The 21,272-nt window shown below is 41.7% G+C and overlaps 2 long non-coding RNA genes across 2 annotated transcripts in view; one reads left to right on the plus strand and one right to left on the minus strand.

The window, feature by feature from the left end:
* The window catches only part of LOC309629643, a 545,666-nt gene that overhangs the window by 480,805 nt on the left and 43,589 nt on the right, over positions 1–21,272 (minus strand). The window lies entirely within an intron of this gene.
* Positions 12,905–21,272, plus strand: part of LOC309629638 — a 31,549-nt gene continuing 23,181 nt past the window's right edge. Inside the window, exon 1 of the long non-coding RNA XR_014245160.1 lies at positions 12,905–16,500. This is a non-coding gene — a long non-coding RNA (uncharacterized lncRNA). The remainder of the gene's footprint in view (positions 16,501–21,272) is intronic.

Genomic DNA, 21,272 nt, shown 5'->3' on the forward strand with positions numbered 1-21,272 from the left:
ATTCAAGCTGCAACAGGTATCCTGTATTTTATGTGGCAACCTCACACCTGAGTGCACTGCAATCATGTGAGAATAACTTTGAGAATGATTAAGCCTGGGGGGGGCGGGTCACTATTTTTTAACCACCCCCCACCAGGCTACCTGGAATCAGAGACCAAATCAACCTGGAGGCTCCTGATCTCATAGCCCAGAGGTGGTTCCAGCTCTCTGAACGCCCTGCCTTGAAACATTTCCTGAGTTACTTCTAAATAGTTTGTTATCTGTTTTGCCAGCCAGGGAGGGTTTTCCTGGAAGCTCTCAGGGCTTCTACCGTGAATGAGCAGGGCGTACAGGTTGTCTCTTTTCTGCATCTCGTCCTGTAATACAGGCGCATATTTCCTGTCACCTTGGTTGGAATCAGGGCCGGCTCCATGGCTCTTCTGGTTACTTTCAGATCAGTGAAAATTCTCTGGGCATCTTATTTCCCTCAAGGTCTCAGATTAGTAATTAGCACATGTCCAGCCCCATGTACTCATGAAAACCCCTCACTTCACTCCTTCCCCAGCCTTGGGAAAGGGAAACAGGGAAGGGGGCTGGTTCTTCTTTCTTTACTCTGCCAGCCAGCTCCTTCCTAACAGCCCTCCCCCACTGGGGCATTGACTTCTCCAGGGAGGGGGAGAGGCAGGACGTGTTCTACTGTTCTGGTACCAATGTGGAGCTGGTCTTGGAGGGTTTTTCAATTAGATTTTCTCATGTTCTGTACCAATTCATGAGAATTTTTGGATTCTATGTTTCCATGTAGCTGTCTGCTTTATTCTTATAATAGGTACATTGGTCACCATAGCTGTCTGCTTTATTCTTATAATAGGTACATTGGTCACCAATTAAATATTGGACTTTTTGATCCCCTCCTCCATGTTTTCATCCCTGCCCTTTTTGGCCAAAAGCCTGCTTTTGGTTTTAGGGTTCATTGGATTTGCTGGCAAGATAATCACTTGTCTCACACAAATAAACAGCTTCAATCAAATTTTTAATAGAAGGTGATTTAACTTAATTTCAATATACAATCATTAAAAGGAAAGGAATAAGAACATTAACAGAGTATATAACAAAGCATACATCACTGAATTGGGCTGACACCTACTTCCAGATCCAAGCAGCAGCTGGGAAGTCCCTTGAACAGCAATCTGGAGTCCCATTTGGGAAGGTCCCAGGCGGTGTGTCCACCCCACGGGTGACACTTCAGAGTGCCGCCCAAAGGTGTCCTGCTTTTAACGCTGATGACTATCAGCTTGCGTGCAAATATGTAGCTCTGGCTATTATTGCAAATGCTTTGATACTTTAGTTGTAAGTCTCAGAATATTCCCTGATCCCCAGGAACTAGCCAGATCCCCAAGGCCCAAGAAGCTTCGTGACTTACCCCCTTCTTTATCTGTTGGTTCCCAAGACTTGCTAACACCATTTCTGCTGACCTGCATGTAGTCTAGCAGTTCGGCATGTAGCTCTTTCAGGGTCTTTGTTTAGTCAAAGGCCTATTGTTTCCTCTGAAGCCTGGACAAGACGATTTTACTAGCTTCCCCAACATGACTTCAGATCTTCTGGTTAAACCTCTGCTCTAGGGATGGGTGGCCAAACCATCTGGGCTCACACCTGGGGGTGGATGTGAATCGCCCATCTGGAGGAGTGCTGAGCTCCGGCTTGGGACCCACAATCCCCAGAGGGTCATAGGTGTGGTCACCAGGCTTGAGTGGAGCCCTCCTGCTTAGAGGTCATCTGACTTTGGAAACACCAGGAAATTCTAGGTCATTCTCTCTACTCAGTGCTGTTGGGTACTGGTCTATGTTACTGCCACACGCACACACACTAATAATTTATGGGGTGTGATGCAATTATCTCAGGTTTGCATGGCTTTTAACCTGCTAACAACCACCAAGAGAAAATGCTGTGTCCTCCTAAGGCAGGTCCCCATATATTGTCTGGCAAGAAAGATAAGCAATGGCTTCTCTGCGACATTCAGGTGATAGGTTGATAGTGTGTCATCTGCACTTGCTCAGTAGGGGGTGAACTCGGGTCTCCTTCCCAGCTGCTGCGGCCCCAAGACATCCTCCTGAGAATTGTTCTGGAACTTTTCTCAGAATAGTCACCTCCTCAGATGAGTACAGAGGGAAGACATGAAGTCAGCCTTGCTTTTACTGAGACCTGAGGGGAAGTTGTCTGGGCATTGGTGTCATCAGAGAGCCTGGATACAGGGACAATCTCCAGGGCCAGGGCCGGTGGAGGGCACTGTGGGGGGTGGCAGGGATGTGGGCAGGTACCTGTCCACCGTTGCTCATCAGCGTCACTCAGAGTGACCAAGAGGTGGAAGCAGCCCAAGTGTCCATTGATGGATGACTGGAGAAGCAAAATGTGGTCCATCCATAGGATTATCCAGCCTTATTCCTTATTATGAATATTATTCACCCTTCAGAAGAAGTGAAATTCTAAAATGTGCTCCAACAGGGATGAACCTTGAGGACGTTAGGATAAGAGAAATAAGCCAGTCACAACAAGACAAATTCTGTAAAGATTCTACATGATATGAGGTGCCTTGAGTAGCCAAACTCATAGAGACAGAAAGTAGAGTAGTAGGTGCCAGGGGAGAGGGGAGGGGATGGGGAGTTACTGCTTAATGGGACAGGGTTTGAGCTTGGGATGATGAAAAAGTTCTGTGAATAGAGGGTGGTGATGGTTGTACAACCATGAGAATGTGCTTAATGACACTGACCTCTACACTTAAAAATGGTCAAAATGGTAAATTTTGTGTTGTGTATACTCTGCCACAAAAAAAAAAAAAAAAAAGATAAAAAAAAAGACACTATGAGGAACAACCTCCCCTCCTGCCCTGGGAGGAACTTGAAATGGTCCTTCCAAAGTGCTGGGTGCACCATGACAGGGGGTCTCTTATCATTCAGCTTCTCAGCTGGGCTTTGCATCCTCCCCTCTGAGCCCAGAAGAAGGAGCAAGTCTTCTCTCTGTCCTGAGGTCAAGATGCTTAATTTGCAGTGGAACCTCTACTCCCAAGAGTAAATTCTCTCTTGCCCACAAATACTTGTTCCAAGTGGAAAACCAAGTGCCAGGCTGATCCAAGCCCTGTTACACAGCTCCCTTCCAAGGCTCACTCTAGCCCCGTGTCAGTTAAGTGACTTGCCTAAGGTCATGCAGCTAGAAAGTGCTGGAAGCTGAAACTGAACCCATGTCAGTCTATCCCAAGGCCCATGGTCTTAACCACTGTTCTTTATGGCCATTCATTTTTCAAAACTCAGCTCTGATTCCCATTATCTCTGAAAGCATCTCCAGGCTGGGAGCGATCAATATCACAGCTGCCTCCTGTCCCTCTGCATCATCATAACAAGCAGGCCAGCCTCTCTGTGAATCCCTGGAGCCTTCAATATGAGCATGATGCTGTCTGAAGTCCCTTTGAGTGTGATGCACGGAGAAAAATGACTTCTGCTCTGCTAGAGAATCAAAATATTAAAGGAAGATTATGTCTTTCACAGCTGGGAGCAACTCTGATTTTTCTATGGTTCCTGTCTTTCATTGATTTGTGCTTCATTAGTCTTTTGGGAATATCTTAATTCTACAGTGTTCTGAGCAAGGAACAGATTTAGTTGGCATGGCTGGCATTGTGCAATTAGATAAACTCCTGCTGATTACTGAACTGGGGAAAGTCATCTGAGCCCAGCGGAGCAAAATTCCAAGTTGTCCTTTGTCCTTCCACATGTGTCTGCGCCAATAGTATAGCACATTAAAATGAACAGAAGAATTTTTGTTCAATAAAGAAGACCTGTTCAGTAAAGAAGATAAGGCAGACATGCAAGTGTCACTCTAGGAGAAAGTATTTGTAATATCTAAAACTGACAGAAGATTAAAATTGAGATTAAGTGATACAAAAAATTTCTTAGAAGTTGTCAAGAAAAAGATTGACTCTATCTTGCTAACTTGTGTTCTTGCTTCCTGATTTAACGGTAAAAAAATTTAATGGTTGAAAATATTTAGGCCAGGGAAGACCTGAGTCTTAGTGTGTGATGTTGTGACTGAAAATATCCAAAATTTTAGTGTATTTTCTCTAATTGATATATTGATACAGAGAGGCCACATGATGTAGTAGAAAGACCATGTTATGGTCTGAATGTGTCCCCCCAGATTCCTGTGTTGAAGCCCTGACCACTGGTGTAGCCATATGATAATTGGGAGCTCTAAGGAAGTAATTAAGGTTAAACAAGGTCGTAAGTGTGGGACTCTTCTCTGAGAAGATTAGTGTCCTTGTAAGAAGAGACACCAGCGAGCTCGGCTGTTTGCAAGCCAGGAAGAGAGCTCTCATCAGAAACCGACAATGTGACACCTTGATCGTGGACTTCTTCTCAGCCTCCAAAATTAGGATAAAATAGGGACTTCCCTGGTGGCGCAGTGGTTTAGAATCTGCCTGCCAATGCAGGGGACACGGGTTCGATCCCTGGTGCAGGAAGATCTCACATGCCGCGGAGCAACTAAGCCTGTTCGCCGCAACTACTGAGCCCACATGCTGCAACTACTGAAGCCCGCGTGCCTAGAGCCCGTGCTCCACAGCAAGAGAAGCCACCGCAGTGAGAAGCCCGTGCACCGCAACGAAGAGTAGCCCCCGCTCGTCCCAACTAGAGAAAGCCTGTGTGTAGCAACAAAGACCCAAAGCAGCCAAAATAAACAATAAAATAAAATTTAAAAAAATAAAGTGCTTTAAAAAAAAAACAAAATTAGGATAAAATAAATTCCTATTGTCCAAGCTGCCTGGTTTGTGATATTTTGTTATGACAGCCTGAGAAGACTAATACAGACCAATAGTTTGGGACCAGAAGAAATTAGTTTGGAATTCTGGTTCTTTCACTTTGCTGGTTGACCTTGGACAAGTTACTTAATCTTTCTGAGCTTGACAAGTAACACAGGATCAATGTACCTTGTTGGTAGGTTTGTTATTAGTTAGAGATAACATTTGACACAGAGTAAACACCCAATAGGGTCTAATTCAATTGTAGGATATGCCCTAAGCCGGTTTTCTTTCCTAAAAGCCAATCCTTGCCCATCCCTTGAAGTGTGAAACACTGAATATTTGGTAACTTGGAGGATATGTGTTATTGGAATTGACAAGGCAAAGGGGACACTTTTCCAAATGCAATGTGTATTTCTGTATTTCTTCTTTTCATTGTTAGGTATTGGCACAGAATCTTCTTGGGAAGAAACCAGTTCACACCACTACTAATGACCACACTGGTGGTCATTACTGGTCCAAACTCCCCAATGAGGCTCTGAGGAGCTGGAAACTTACAAATAGAATCCAACCTCTTCCCTTAGACCCGGCCAAGAGAAATGCATCTTCGCCCCAAGGGAAAATGCTTTTAAAAGAGCCTGTTTACTTAAAATGTGGTGAGCACTTTCATGCCAGCCACACACAACCAATATTTAACTAGACACTAACTACTAATTCTAAGGTGAGTCTTTGTGAAGGTGTCAAGAACACCGAGAATTAGACACTTAAATGTTGCTCCAATACCTGGTTCCTGCAGTCTTTGTGTGGATTGGAGGAGGTGGCATGTCTTTGCCAAAATTGATCTTACTGGTGACAAGTCTCAAAGTTGCTTCTGCAAATGTTGGAAAACTGTCACTCAACATCCCCCAAATCCTTAGGTTTAGAGTTTCTACTGAGCCTGAATTTTTGTGCGCTTGGTACAGTCACTGCTTTCCAAGCGTGGGACCATATTCCGTTGCTCTAATTATCAATTTTTTGGATGAACGTGTGGGAAGAGTCCAGAAATTCCTTTGTGATTTTTGTTACTGTGGATTCCAATGGGGCAAAATGTGAAACTGTAGAATTTATGTCGCCTTTTTAAGCTATAAAATAAATAATACTGACATTTGATCCATCAAACAGTTGCGACAACCCATGATGAACCTACTTTAAAATCGAAGGTAAGCATCTTTTCTTCCTGGGAAGGACAACCCTCTGCCCCTTGATTATTCTCCTCCCTATTAGTCATGGAGACTTTTGTTCAGTACTTAAAATTACAGGCTCATCTGCATTCCTGAAAGGCCATATCAATTGTAGGTGTCTTGAGCCGTTGGCCATTGAGGATTCCAAATTTGCTGCGTCATTGCCACGGGCTTTTCTAATCCCCATTCTAAGCTAATGGACTTCACGGGCAACTAAACTAGGAGTGGAGAAAGTGGTTGGTAAGAAAATATCCTGAGGATGAAAAACATTTATCAGGCACCCCTGTGAACTGCTTATCGGTTCGTTGAGAATGTGTCAGTGTGTTGTTCTCTTAGAATCTCTTGGGCAGAGTGCAAACGACTTGGCCTGACATGACACCCGGGTTCCTGGCATCGGTTCTGATCCTGAAAGACACATGAGGGGTGAAGTAGCTAAGAGGTACCCGACATTCCGTGGCAGGTGACAAAGAGCATCATTCAAGAATCCACGTGGGAAGGCTAGCCCAGGAGAGGAATTTCTTGAAATTGTACATCTCTTCTCACTATATAAAGTGATTTAAAAGCATTGGTCATCTGAATGACTGACAGCAGAATTCTTCTCAAGGAGGAAATCGTCGTGATATTTGGAAAACACCATGACACTTGAGGTAGGAGAAAGACCCCTTGCTTTTTCAGAGATGAGAAGAGGAGGATGAGAAAAGAGGGGGGAGGAGAGAGAGGTCAGGGGACGGGGGTGGTGGTGCTGCGACGGCTGAGGGTCTGCAGTTGGAGGTAGTTTTGCACGTGAACTTCAGTTTGAACCCTTCTCCATCTCTCTGGACACCAATCTGCAGTGAAGCCAGTCACCCCTAACAGGTGTTCTGTGCGAGTTGGTTTTGTGCGAGTGTGCACACCTGTTCATGTACATGTGTCCTCTCATGTGTATACCTCTCCGTGTGTGTTCATGCATGCACACATGAATAGCCAGGCATGCTCGTGCCCACACGTGCACGCATTTGCTGTGCTCGGTTTTTCTTTCTTTTTTCTGACATTCTTTTTTAAAATATTCTTTTCCATTATGGTTTATCAGAGGGTATTGAATCTAGTTCCCTGTGCTACACAGTAGGACCTTGTTGGTTATCCATTCTCTATATAATCGTTTGCATCTGCTAATCCCACACTCCCAGTCCTCCCCTCTCCCACCCCCTCCCCCTTGGCAACCACAGGTCTGTTCTCTATGTTTGTGAGTCTTTTCCTGTTTTGTAGATAGGTTCATTTGTGCCATATTTTAGATTCCACATATAAGTGATATCATATGGTATTTGTCTTTCTCTTTGTGACTTACTTCACTTAGTATGATCATCTCTAGGTCCATCCATGTTGCTGCAAATGGTATTATTTTGTTCTTTTTTTATTGCTGAGTAATATTCCATTGTATATATGTACCACATCTTCTTTATCCATTCATCTGTTGATGGACATTTAGGTTGTTTGCATGTCTTGGCTATTGTGAATAGTGCTGCTATGAACATAGGGGTGCATGTCTCTTTTTGAATTATAGTTTTGTCCAGGTATATGCCCAGGAGTGGGATTGCTGGATCACATGGTAATTCTATTTTTAGTTTTCTGAGGAACCTCCATACTGTTTTCCATAGTGGCTGCACCAACTTTCATTCCCACCAATAGTGTAGGAGGGTTCCCTTTTCTCCACATCCTCTCCAGCATTTGTTATTATGCTTGGGTTTTCACGTGTGCTTGTGTGTTCACATGCTGGAGAAACTTCAGGAAACCATTGGGTGAATGGAGAGGACCTCACATTGTCACATCTGACATGGAATTGGGGGTCCAAGCTGATGTCGTCAAGGTCTGGGGGATGGGTAGAACCCCATTTGACATGTGGCTACAGCTTTATTTTTTGTTTTATTGAGGTATGGTTGACAAATAAAATTGTAATGTATTTAAAATGTACAATATGGTGATTAGATATCCATATACTTTGTGAGAGATTCCCACCATCCTGCTAATTATCACACATCCAACACCTCACGTATTTACTCTCTCTTTTTTTTGAGAACACTTAAGTTCCACTCTTTCAGCAAATTTCAATTATTCAACACAGTATTCTAAATGACAGTCACCATGTTATACATTCGATCCTCAGACCTTCCTCCTAACTCAGTTTGTACCCTTTTACCAGCCTCTCATGTTTCCCCCACCCCCAACTCCTGGCAATCACCATTCTACTCTCTGTTTCTATGAGCTTGACTTTTTTATTTTTATTTTTTTTGAATTTATTTTATTTATTTTTTTATACAGCAGGTTCTTATTAATTATTCATTTTATACATGTTAGTGTATACATGTCAATCCCAATCTCCCAATTCATCCCACCACCACCCCTCTGCTGCTTTCCGCCCTTGGTGACTTTTAAGTTAATTAATTAATTAATTAATTTTTATAAATTTATTTATTTTATTTTTATTTTATTTTTGGCTGCACTGGGTCTTCGTTGTTGCGTGCGGGCTTCTCACTGCAGTGGCTTCTCTTGTTGTGGAGCACGGGACCTAGAGCACAGGCTCAGTAGCTGCAGCGCACGGGCTTAGTTGCTCCGCAGCATGTGGGAACTTCCCAGACCAGGGCTTGAACCCGTGTCCCCTGCACTGGCAGGCAGATTCCTAACCACTGTGCCACCAGGGAAGCTCGTGAATTTATTTTTTAGATTCCGCTTTGTGTTACAACCTTAACAGCGAGCATTTCTTGCCATGGCTCTGCATTTGCCCCAGCTGGATTTCAAGCAGTCACGCTGTTACCAGGACCCTCAAGCAAAGGGCTGGGCTTAAAGGATGTACAAGCCATGAATGGTTTTCTGTAGCAGATGCTGGAAGGTTGGCCAATGACATTGGTTTCTCGGGGTGTAATGTGTGTCACTCCATGTTCTGCGCCTGATGAATTCTCACCAGCCATGTCTCATCACTCCCTGGAGTGTCTCCACCGAGGTTTCGATGAGACCTTACACCACAAGCAAGATCCTGGGATAAAGGGTGCTAAGTGCTTATGACAGTTCCTGGCAGAGAGCAGGCGCTGGTTATTGGAATATGTAGGTATTTCAGGTACTACTCTGATGATACCTGCTTCTGCCACATTGGAACCACAAATTGGGTTTTCTTGGAAACCATGAACTCAGATGGCCCCGACATACTGGGGCTCAGTGGGGTTTGTCCTGGGGAGGAAGGCGTGCATGGGTGTTTGTGCCGCGGGCTCCGGATGGAACAGCTCCATTAGAAGGAGCCTCCGTAAAGCCTTCAGCCACTGGAATTTAGAACATACCTGCTGAGCCGTCCCCAGAGGTACAGGCTCAAGATGGGGACTCTCTGGCCATTGCAAGGAAATGCCTGGCTTTTATACATTGGCTACTGCACGGCTTGGTTTGCAATGTAAAGATAACTTCATTACCAGCTTTGACTCCCACTGGACTAAAGACCTAAATGTGAACCGTAAAACCATAAATTCAATAGAAGAAGATGTAGGAGGATGTCTTTGGCCTTAGAGAGGGAAAAGGATTAGTAAGCCAAAGTTTAAAAGCTCACATCACAAACAAACAAACAAAATCAATAAAACCTATTGCCCATGAGGACCCCATGGACAAGGTTAGAGAAAGACAACAGATTGGAGAAGGTGTCAGGTTGCAGAAAGATGTGTCCACAGCTGAAACTAATAAAGAATATATGAGAAACACCTACAAACCAGTAAGACAGAGAAGGAGTTCTGTGAAATAATGCCATTTGCAGCAACATGGATGGACCTAGATATTCTCATACTAAGTGAAGTAAGACAAAGAAAGACAAATATCATATGATACCTCTTATATGTGGAATCTAAAATATGATACAAATGAACTTATTTACAAATAAGTACAGCAGAAATTAACACAACATTGTATATCAACCATACTTCAATAAAAAAGACTCTTGAATGCATAAGCCAGCAGAGACTTATAGACTAACTGGTAGAATGACTTTATTTCAGAAACTGGTCAAAAAAAAAGAAAGGCAAATACCATATGATATCATTTACATGTGGAATCTAAAATCTGATACAAATGGACTTAATTACAAAACAGAAACAGACTCACAGACATACAAAACAAACTTATGGTTACGAAAAGGGGAAAGGGGGTGGGGGAGGGATGAATTAGGAGTTTGGGATTAACATATACACACTACTGTATATAAAATAGATAACCAACAAGGACCTACTGTATGGCACAGGGAACTATATTCAATATCTTGTAATAAAACATAATGGAAAAGAATATGAAAAAGAAAAAAATATATATATATAAAACTGAATCACTTTGCTGTACACCAGAAACTAACACAACATTGTAAATCAATTACATTTTAATTAAAAAAAAGAAGAAATTCTAATGGAAAAAAGGATGAAGGATATAAACAGGTGATTTACAGGAGAGGCAGACCTCCAAAGGTGCTTAAGCTTAGGAGGAGACACTCTTTAGGAATGGGAATGGGAAAAATGCAAAGTAAAAGAATAAGATATCACTTTCAATCCATTAGGCAAAATTAGGAAGACTTCTAATACCAAGTGTTGGTTGGGTAGTGGATAGAGGAGCCCTCAGGCCTTGCTGGTGGGGTGTTCACAGGAGGGCAAAATGGCAGCTCTTCAGCTAAGTGCCCAGGCACACTCAGCGATGGGCACCCAGGGCAACAACATCAGCACCATGTGTCCCAGATACATTCTTTTTTTTTTTTTAAATAGATCTTTATTGGAGTATAATCGCTTCACAACACCATGTTAGTTTCTGTTGCACAACAAAGTGAATCAGCCATATGCATAAACATGTCCGCATATCCCCTCCCTCTTGAGCCTCCCTCCCATCCTCCCTATCCCACCCCTCTAGGTCATTGTAAAGCACCAAGCCGATCTCCCTGTGCTATGCTGCTGCTTCCCACCAGCCAACTATTTTACATTCTGTAGTGTATATATGTTGATGCTACTCTCACTTCACCCCAGCTTCCCCTCCCACCCCGTGTCATCAAGTCCATTCTATGTCTACCTCTTTATTCCTGCCCTGCAACTAGGTTCATCAGTACCATTTTTTTTTTTTTTTTAGATTCCACATATGTATGAGTTAGCATACGGTATTTGTTTTTCTCTTTCGGACTTACTTCACTCTGTATGACAGACTCTAGGTCTATCCACCTCACTACAAATAACTCAATTTTGTTTCTTTTTATGTCTGAGTAATATTCCATTGTATATATATACCACATCTTCTTTAACCATTCATCTGTCGATGGACATTTAGGTTGGTTCCATGTCCTGGCTATTGTAAATAGTGTTGCAATGAACATTGTGGTGCATGTCTCTTTTTGAATTATGGTTTTCTCAGGGTATATACCTAGTAGTGGGATTTCTGGGTCATATGGTAGTTCTATTTTTAGTTTTTTAAGGAACTTCCATAATGTTTTCCATAGTGGTTGTATCAATTTACTTTCCCACCAACAGTGTAGGAGTGTTCCCTTTTCACCACACCCTTTCCAGCATTTATTGTTTCTAGCTTTTTTGATAATGGCCATTCTGACCGGCATGAAGTGATACCTCATTGTAGTTTTGATTTGCATTTCTCTAATAATTAGTGATGTTGAGCATGTTTTCATGTGCCTCTTGGCCATCTGTATGTCTTCCTTAGTGAAATGTCTATTTAGGTCTTCCACTCATTTTTTAACTGGATTGTTTGTTTCTTTGATATTGAGCTCCATGAGCTGTTTGCATATTTTGGAGATTAAACCTTTGTCTGTTGTTTCATTTGCAAATATTTTCTCCCATTCTGAGGGTTGTCTTTTTGTCTTGTTTATGGTTTCCTTTGCTGTGCAAAAGATTTTAGGTTTAATTAAGTCCCATTTATTTATTTTTGTTTTTATTTCTGTTACTCTAGGAGGTGGGTCAATAAAGATCTTGCTGTGGTTTATGTCAAAGAGTGTTTTTCCTATGTTTTCCTCTAAAAGTTTTATAGTGTATGGTCTTACATTTAAGTCTTTAATCCATTTGGAGTTTATTTTTGTGTATGGTGTTAGGGAGTGTTCTAATTTCATTCTTTTACATGTAGCTATCCAGTTTTCCCAGCATCACTTATTGAAGAGGCTGTCTTTTCTCCATTGTATGTTCTTGCCTCCTTTGTCATAAATTAGGTGTCCATATGTGTGTGGGTTTATTTCTGGGCATTCTATCCTGTACCACTGATCTATATTTCTGTTTTTGTGCCAGTACCATACTGTCTTGATTACTGTAGCTTTGTGGTATAGTTTGAAGTTGGGGAGCCTGATTCCTCCAGCTCTGTTTTTCTTCCTCAAGATTGCTTTGGCTATTCGGGGTCTTTTGTGTTTCCATACGAACTGTAAGATTTTTTGTTCTAATTCTGTGAAGAATGCCATTGGTAGTTTGATAGGGATTGCATTGAATCTGTAGATTGCTTTGGGTAGCATAGTCATTTTCACAATGTTGATTTTTCCAATCCAAGAACATGGTATATCTCTCCATCTGTTTGTGTCATCTTTGATTTCTTTCATCAGTGTCTTATAGTTTTCTGAGTACAGGTCTTTTGTCTCCTTATGTAGGTTTATTCCTAGGTATTTTATTCTTTTTGTTGCAGTGGTAAATGGGAGTGTTTCCTTAATTTCTCTTTCAGATTTTTCACCTTTAGTGTATAGGAATGAAAGATATCTGTGCATTAATTTTGTATCCTGCTACTCTACCACATTCATTGATTAGCTCTAGTAGTTTTCTGGTAGTGTCTTTAGGATTCTCTATGTATAGTATCATGTCATCTGCAAACAGATGCGGCCTGGGTGGGGCTTTGGAGGGGGGGTACTGGCTTGGGAGCTCAGCAGGCTCCCCCGCCCGAGTGGGCGGGGGAATCACCCTCCTCTCCTCTCCCGCTCTTCCTAGAGAGTCCCTCCCACCCGCGTCTCCTGATCTCGGGGCTTCAGGGGCACCGATCTTGTCTGGCCTCCACTTCTCCTCCCCCCTCAGTCCCCCTACATCCTACCAGTTCACTCTGGGGTTCCTCCCGTCTCCTTGGGGGTCAGTGTCCCCCACCAGCTGCCGGCAGAAGCCTTAGTTGTGGGGAGACGCTAACTCCCCGTCTTCCCACACCACCATCTTGACTCCATTCCCCTCCGAGATACATTCTTATCAGAACCATAGGGGCACGCGCGTGAGGGTGTGTGGTGCACAGTTGAGGGTGGTCCCAGAAACCTGGGTACACCTGACTGCCCAGGCTTGGGGCTGGGGGGTGGGTCACGTGTGAAGAGGCTCTTCGTGAAGCATCAGCAGCAGTGAGAGGGGTTGGACCAGATGCGCCAGACAAGCCTTGCTGGGACATGAATATTTGTTTACGTGTTTCCTGCCTTCCCTTCCTTTCCACATAGATCTCCAAGTCTTTTTCCATTTGCTTATTTTCTTCATGGTAAGCAATTCACCCCAAACAACTTTCCATATTCTCTTGGAGCGTTTTCCTACCTTTGCCTTAGTTGCACTACTTAGTGATAATTGATGGAAAGGTCCTTGGGTCTGCTCTGCCCCCTCCCCTCCTCCCTCCTTCACACACTGGGCACCACCACATGCAGGTGCTGTGTGGGTGCTGGGAATGTAAGTGTGACTAAGTCCACAGGCTGGCTGACCCCCTAGAACTTCAGGCGAAGGGATTGATAACCAGCATATCTTTGTTTGTCATACAGGGTAGGGGTTCTCAAACTTGTTGGTTTTGGAACCCCTTCACACTCTTAAAAATTACTAAAGACCTCCAAGAGCTTTTGTTTTTGTGGACTGTGCTACCCAGAGCATTTTTACTGTATTAGAAAGTAAAACTGAGAAATTTTAAATATATTTTATTGAGTAAAAAATAATAGGCCCATTACAGGTTGACATAAATAATATATTTTATTAAAAAAACTATATTTTCCAAAACAAAGTCGTCTACTAGGAAGAGCAGCATTCTTTTGCATTTTTTTTCCAAGTCTCTTTAATGGCTGGCCTACTGGAAGACAGCTGGATTCTTTCTCATTCCTGCCTTTATTTTCAATCCTTTGCAATATCACATGTCACAAATCTTCTGGAAAACTCCACAGTATATTGAGAGAGCAAGAGTGAGAAAGGCAGGTCTTAGTGTTACTATAAAACTGGCTTTGACCTCATGGAGTCCCTGAAAGGGTCTGAGACTCCCGGGGGTCTCTGGATAGACCACACTTTGACAACCACCGACATTGGCCTTTCTGGCGATGTGGTGTAGTTACTGCCTTGATTCTAGAACCCACAGATCTAGTGCTGTGATATGATCCAGGGTTGAACTCTGGCTTAGATCATCAGACATTAACCTAGAAATTGGGGGTGGGGGAAAACTGAGGTGGGCTGCAGGCATTAAACTTTCTTTTCAGTGTTTATTCATCTCTTTTGAGTGTTTAAGTGGTTCGTATTTTATTGACTACAGGAAGCAGGTTGTAGGTGGCTCATTGATTTTTCGCTGTTATTTACTGAGCACTTGCTATGGGTTAGTCATTTTGCTGAATGCTTTCTCTTGCTAAAATTACTTTATCCTTTGCATGGCTCTTAACATACAAAGTGTTTGAATCGAAAGAATTGGGTGTTAGTGGAAATTTAAAGGTGCTGTGGGCCCTTTAATTGTGTGATGGCTTTGGTCTTGTGTGAATCTGTAATACCCAGAGATTCTTTTGTATATTGGGCATAAGAGGGTTTCACAATCCTTACATTGGAGGCAAATTCTCAGAAAAATTCTTGGAAGAACTTAGGTGGAGAGGGAAAAATCTTCAGTTCCCAACTTTTGTGGGGTAAAAATGTGTGCTCCCTGTTGGAAATCCACTTTTTACAACTGAGACACATGCCTTGGGGCCCTGGTGTGATTGGCAGTGATTTCTTCATTACCTGATGGCTTCTTCAGGCACTAGTGAACAGATCACATTTGAAAAATAGATTTGGGTAATTTTGTACAGCAAAATGTTGGCAACAACATACTTGCCCCCCTAAAATAAGACTGGTTAAGTATATTATGGGACATCCATACATACAATGGAACGCTACAGGGGGTGTGCCTTTTATGTACTAATGAGATGGCTCCAAGAAAGAGTGTTAAATTACAAAGGAAAGTACAGCAAGTCCCCTGCATATGAAACTTCAAGTTGCGAACTTTCAAAGATGTGAATGTGTGTTCGCATGTCCAATCACGTAAGTTAGTTCACGTGTCTGGTGAATGTTGTCATGTGCGTGCATCCTCTACAAGTGGCTGTGCTTTTGTGTACTTTACTGTACAGTACTGTATAGAGAGCAGTAGTACAGTATCTTTATTTCAAACCCAGAACCTGTACCATCAACATCAGGCGTGAGTGAAATTGCAGCTTGCCCTCCGTCTCCTATTGCTGACCACCCTTCAGCTCTACCATCTCCCACCTCCTCTCCCTCCCCCAGTCAGTAACTCTTCTTGCCTGTTCACTTGATGCCAGCCCCTTTATGCCAGCTGTTGTACTGTACGACTGTATTTTTCACGATAATATACTGTAAGATTTAAAATGTTTTCTTTGTTTTTTGTGTTTTCTTAATGTATTATTTGTGTGAAAAGTATTATAAACCTATTACAGTACAGTACTATATAGCCGATTGTGTTAGTTGGGTACCTAGGCTAACTTTGTTGGACATACGAACAAATTGGACTTACGAACGCGCTCTCAGAACGGAACTGTACAGAATAGGGTATAGGGTATGCTACCGTTTGTGCAAAAGGGGGAGTATCTGTTTGTTTGTATTTGCATAATAATCTCTGAATATTATTAGATAGAAGGTAATATGTAAAACCACCCACTAAGTGTGGAGGTTTGTTGGATGGGGCAGGAGGGAAACTTCTTATTTGTATACCTTCTCACACTTTTTGATAACAGGCAAGTATTACCTTGTCAAACATTAACTATGTCTAAAAATAATTAAAAACCTAAAATAAAATCCAGATGGAAAGCAACCCAAATCCTTTTCACTAAAGCCCCTTGCTTTTTCTAGACAAGAAGGAGCCCCGCTGTAAACCGAGACAGTCCTGCTGTTGACGTGAATGACCTTTTAGTTTTAACGGACGTCAGGCTTTCTGACTGCATAACTGTGATAAATGCAAAAAGGCACGCACGAAAATTGGCTGAGGTTGGCTCAGCAAAACCAACCTTAATGGATCCACGTCGCGTCTCATTGGCTTGGTTTTAGCAAGGAAACACACAGACCCAGTGTTCAGAACTGCTGGATCGAGGGTGGAAGTTTTACAGTTTTCTTTGGACAGGTTTCAGGGGCTGTGAACATTCTTGGAGAGAGGGCCTGAGCGTGCAAATCCGTTAGGTTAGACCCCAAGGCACCCCCTTGTTTAGCCCGTCACCGGGAAGGATGTAGTGCCAACCGGGGGCAGGTACTTAGCCGACTGGGGTGACAGGATTGCTGTGTCTCTGGGGAAGCTCTCAAGGAACAGCAGCTAAAGAAGGTAAGTGAAATTTTCAGTGCAGATGTGGTGGGGATGGGTTCTGGTGATGTCTCAAACCTAGCAGTAAAGAAAAGGATTTGGAGTCCTGACAAAAATGACCATTTTCACAAATGAACTTATTCACAACACAGAAATAGACTCACAGATTTAGGAAACAAACTGATGGTTACCAAAGGGGAAAGGTTGGGGGAGGGATAAATTAGGAGGTTGGGCTTAACATATACACACTACTATATGTAAAATAGATAATTAACAAAGACCTACTGTATAACACAGAGAACTCTACTTAATGTTCTGTGATAACCTATATATATGTGGGGAAAGAATCTGAAAAAGAATAGATAGACGTATATGTATCATTGAATTACTTTGCTGTACACCTGAAACTAACACAAGTTCAATATAAAATAAAATTTTAAAAAATGATCATTTTCAAAATGTTTCAAAAATCACATGATTCTCATATGGTTACACAGTGAACATATAGCAGAGTTTTAGTTTAATTAATGAGGAGACAGAGGTTTGAAACATTCCCCCTTTTCTCAAATATTCCTGCTGTGCACCAGTGTGTGTCCAGGGCCCGCAAACGGCAAAGATGACCGTCAGGACAGGTCCAAGCCAAATCAACCTGTCTAGGCTTTCTTGGTGTCCCACCTGTGTGCTGTCCCGCCTGTGTCCCTGCACTCAGAAGCGAGCTGCTCTTGGTTTACTGCTCAGTTGTAATTTCTTAATGTTTTAAATGGGAGTCCCATGTTTTCACTTTGCAATGGGCCCCCAAATAATATAGCCACCTTGCACTTAACTCATTGCACCTGGAACCAGAGTTCCATGATAGCTTTTTTTTTTTTTTTTAAATTAACTGTGTCAGATCGAATATGCTTTAAAACAGAGGTCTGCTCTTCTTGAATTTTATTTCATTTTAAACGCACTCTATAGATTGGTTTTCTATAAAAGGCCATCTGTCTACTCAGGAGTAGTTTTGTACAATAATCCCTGATAATTAGCTCATAATCTTTCCTGGAACGAGATGTTTGTTCTTAGGATAGGAGGGGCCCGGGAGCCAGAAAAACAGAGCCCCATTTAAGGTAAATGAAACCTGGCACCATCGAGTTATTCTATTAGAGGTACTGAGTGTTTAAACAGCTTTGTCATCAGAGCTGGCTGTGTGTTTAGGTTTGAACTGAAGTAGGACCTTTAGTGTGATCGGTAGAGCTACCAGGGAAAAAGGCTTCTATTTTTCTTGGAACGTGTGAAGAGTTTTAATTTCAGAGAGTGTATTGAGTAAGCATTTGCTCTTTCACCTGAGAGTACTTTGTGTGTAGTTTTGAAAATGCGATGCCATGTCCTACTGCAGGATTAGCCTTCAGTTTTACTGAGGATATGTTAAAACAACAAATGCTTCTATTTAAGCAGGAATATTCTAAAGGAACGGCAGGACGCTGCCTGGGGAGCAGCCCTGTGTTTTAGACTTTCTGCTTCATCAGGATGTGTCGGGAACAATTGTGCAGAGAGTTACGGTTTTAACTCAATCATTTAAGAAAGACTTAAACATCCAAATGAATTTTTTCCTTAAAAATTTTAAAATTTATGTTCTTTTGTTTTATTCTACTATCTTCCCTTAGCCTCTCCCTGCATGTTGGAAGATAAATAACTTCCCACTTCAGTCTGAAAGTTCAAAGTGTTCCTTCTCAGTGTACAGCCATGCATATTGTGGGATTCAAATTCGGTAGATGATATTGACATCGTTAGCCTATTAATTTTTTTTTAACATCTTTATTGGAGTATAATTGCTTTACAATGGTGTGTTAGTTTCTGCTTTATAACAAAGTGAATCAGTTATACATATACATATGTTCCCATATCTCTTCCCTCTTGCGTCTCCCTCCCTCCCACCCTCCCTCCTATTAATTTTAACGTATACAACAATGTCATATGAATTCTATATAATTTTAAGGGTGGCTTTTATACTGGGTTATAAAATTATAAATATAAAGACTATAAAATTATAAAATAGCTTCATATATATATATTAGATGATTTTTCTTTTAGCAGTTTATGTTTACAGAAAAATTGAGTGGACAGTACAGAGAGTTCCCATATATCATCTCACTCCCCCTACCCCCCATTTCCCTGTACTGAACATCTTATATTAGAGTGTGATATTTGCTACAAATGATGAGCCAGTATTGATCATTATTTTTTTTAATTTATTTTTTATTGAAGTATAGTTGATTTACAATGCTGTGTTAGTTTCTGGTGTACATCAAAGTGATTCGGTTATATAATACATATATTATATATACACATACTATATATACATATATAACATATATACATATATAATATATATGTATATGTACACATATATATTCTTTTTCATTATGGTTTATCACAGGATATTGAATATAGTTCCCTGTGCTCTACAATAGGACCTTGTTGTTTATCCATTCTCTATATAATAGTTTGCCTCTGCTAATCCCAACTCCCAGTCCTTCCCTCCCCCACCCCTTGGCAACCACAGTACTGATCATTATTATTAGAACAAGTCCCTGGTTTACATTAGGGTTCACCCTTTGTGTTGTACATTCCATGAGTTTTGACCCATGTAGAATGACATGTGGTATCATGACAGTATCATACAGAATAGTTTCACTGCCCTAAAAGTCCTCTGGGCTCCACCTCTTCATCCCTCCCCTCCTACCCGCCCTGAACCCCTGACAACCACTGGTCTTGATACTATCTCTATAGTTTTGCCTTTTCCATAATGTCATATCATTGGAATAATATAGTATGCAGAGTTTTCAGATTGGATTCTTTTGTTTCGTATAATGCATTTAAGGTTCTTGCATGTCTTTTTGTAGCTTGAGAGCTCCTTTTTTAAAATGGCTGAATAATATTACATGGTATGCATGTACCATAGTTTGTTTATCCATTCACCTATTGAAAGACATCCTGGTTGCTTACAAGTTTGGTGGCTTTTGTGGCCGCCTGGTGATTGGGACTAGTGCTATCCACCAGCCCCTTGTTCTAGGGTTTCCTCAGACTTGTAAGAGATGAAATTTCCAAGGAGGCAAGCCACGAATTAATCAGATGCTTCACTTCAATCAGAATCAGGCTTTCTGCCAACATCTGTTTTGTCGACAGCCCCCGTCACCACAGGATCTGGCCTTGGAGCCAGTTTTTCCATCTGTATTTGGAAACATTGCCCATCTTCTCCCTGGCTGGGTGGCCTGTCATATATTCCAAAAACAACCTCACCTCTGTCATCTTTGATGTGATCCTTGGCTAAGTATTCTGAAGGCCCCACGCATTTTCATCCATGCCCTTCGACTACCGTGTTTGTGATCCTCCTCCTCTCTGGGTTTCTTGGAACACAGTACATACTGTTTCATTGCTGCTCTAATCATCAATCATTTCCACCTAGTTACAGGAATGCCTAACATTTACTTCTTTCTCTTAAAACTTTAACGTTACTTTGCTTACAAACTTACGTTCTCTGAGTTGGAATACAGCCATCAACGACTAATATTTTAAAAGGTTGCCTGGTTTATTTTTTGTTCTCAGTAATTTTTGTGCATGCAAAGGCATCTATTTCTCCTGTCAGAGTGCAAATGGAACTGAGAACCAAAGTCACTGCTCAGCTTCCACTGTAAATGTTGAATGATTTTTAAGTGCATAGTGAAAACGATAATCTCAGAGGCTAGGCCTTCTCTACACTGACGATAAATTGATAAACAAATGGGGGGGCGGAGGAAGACTTTCTTACAGGAGGATGCCGACTTGATAAATGAAATGCAAGTGTTGCAATTGTAAAGACCATCATGTTGCATGCATCATGGTAAACACTGGTTTAAGCAGAAACATCAGTGGATGCTACATCGTGTGTGTGTGTGTGTGTGTGTGTGTGTGTGTGTGTGTGTGTGTGTATGTGTGAGTTAGTCTCCATCCGGATTGCATAGATGACTCATTATTTGCAAGGGGGAAATAGAGACAATACTGTGCACGTGTCAGATAACACCTTTAACTGGGAATTAACATCCCAGTCGAGGGCAGACGACACCGGGCGCCTCCAGATGGGGTACCCCCAGGAGGATACAGCATTCCATAGGATGCATCGAGCTGGGAGGCATGGCCTGAATCTAACCAAGAGGAAACATCAAACAAACCCAAGTAGAGGGACATTCTGTAAAATAACTGGCCTGTATTCTATAGATATTATGAAAAACAAGAAAAGTTGAGCCGTTAGAGATTTAAAAAGGCTAAAGAGACAACAACTAAATTCTGGACCAGATCCTGTATTAAAGGGGATTAAATGCTACAAAGGACATTATTAGAATAATTGATGAAAATGGAATACGGACTACAGATTGGATAAAAGTATTGTGTCAAAGCTAAGTTTTCTGAATGCAGTAGCTTTCCTGTGGATCTGTAAGGGAATATCTATGTTCCTAGGAAATTACTACTTTAGTATTAAGGTGTAAAGGGCCATGAATATAACCTATTCTAGAGTGGTTTAGAAAAAAAATAAATAATAATATGTGTATAAGTAGGTTTTTGTGTGTATGTACATATACAGGGAGACCTCATTTTATTGCACTTTATTGCGCTTCAAAGTTATTGTGTTTTTTTTACAAATTGAGGATTTGTGGCAGTGCTGCATGTCTGTCAGTGCCATTTTTCTAACAACATTTGCTCACTTTGTGTTTATATGTCACATTTTGGTAATTCTCACAATATTGAAGAATTTTTCGTTATTATTGTATTTGTTAGGA

The sequence above is a fragment of the Balaenoptera borealis genome (assembly GCF_965194805.1).
Source record: "Balaenoptera borealis genome assembly, chromosome: 5".
In the NCBI taxonomy this organism is placed as follows: Eukaryota; Metazoa; Chordata; class Mammalia; order Artiodactyla; family Balaenopteridae; genus Balaenoptera; species Balaenoptera borealis.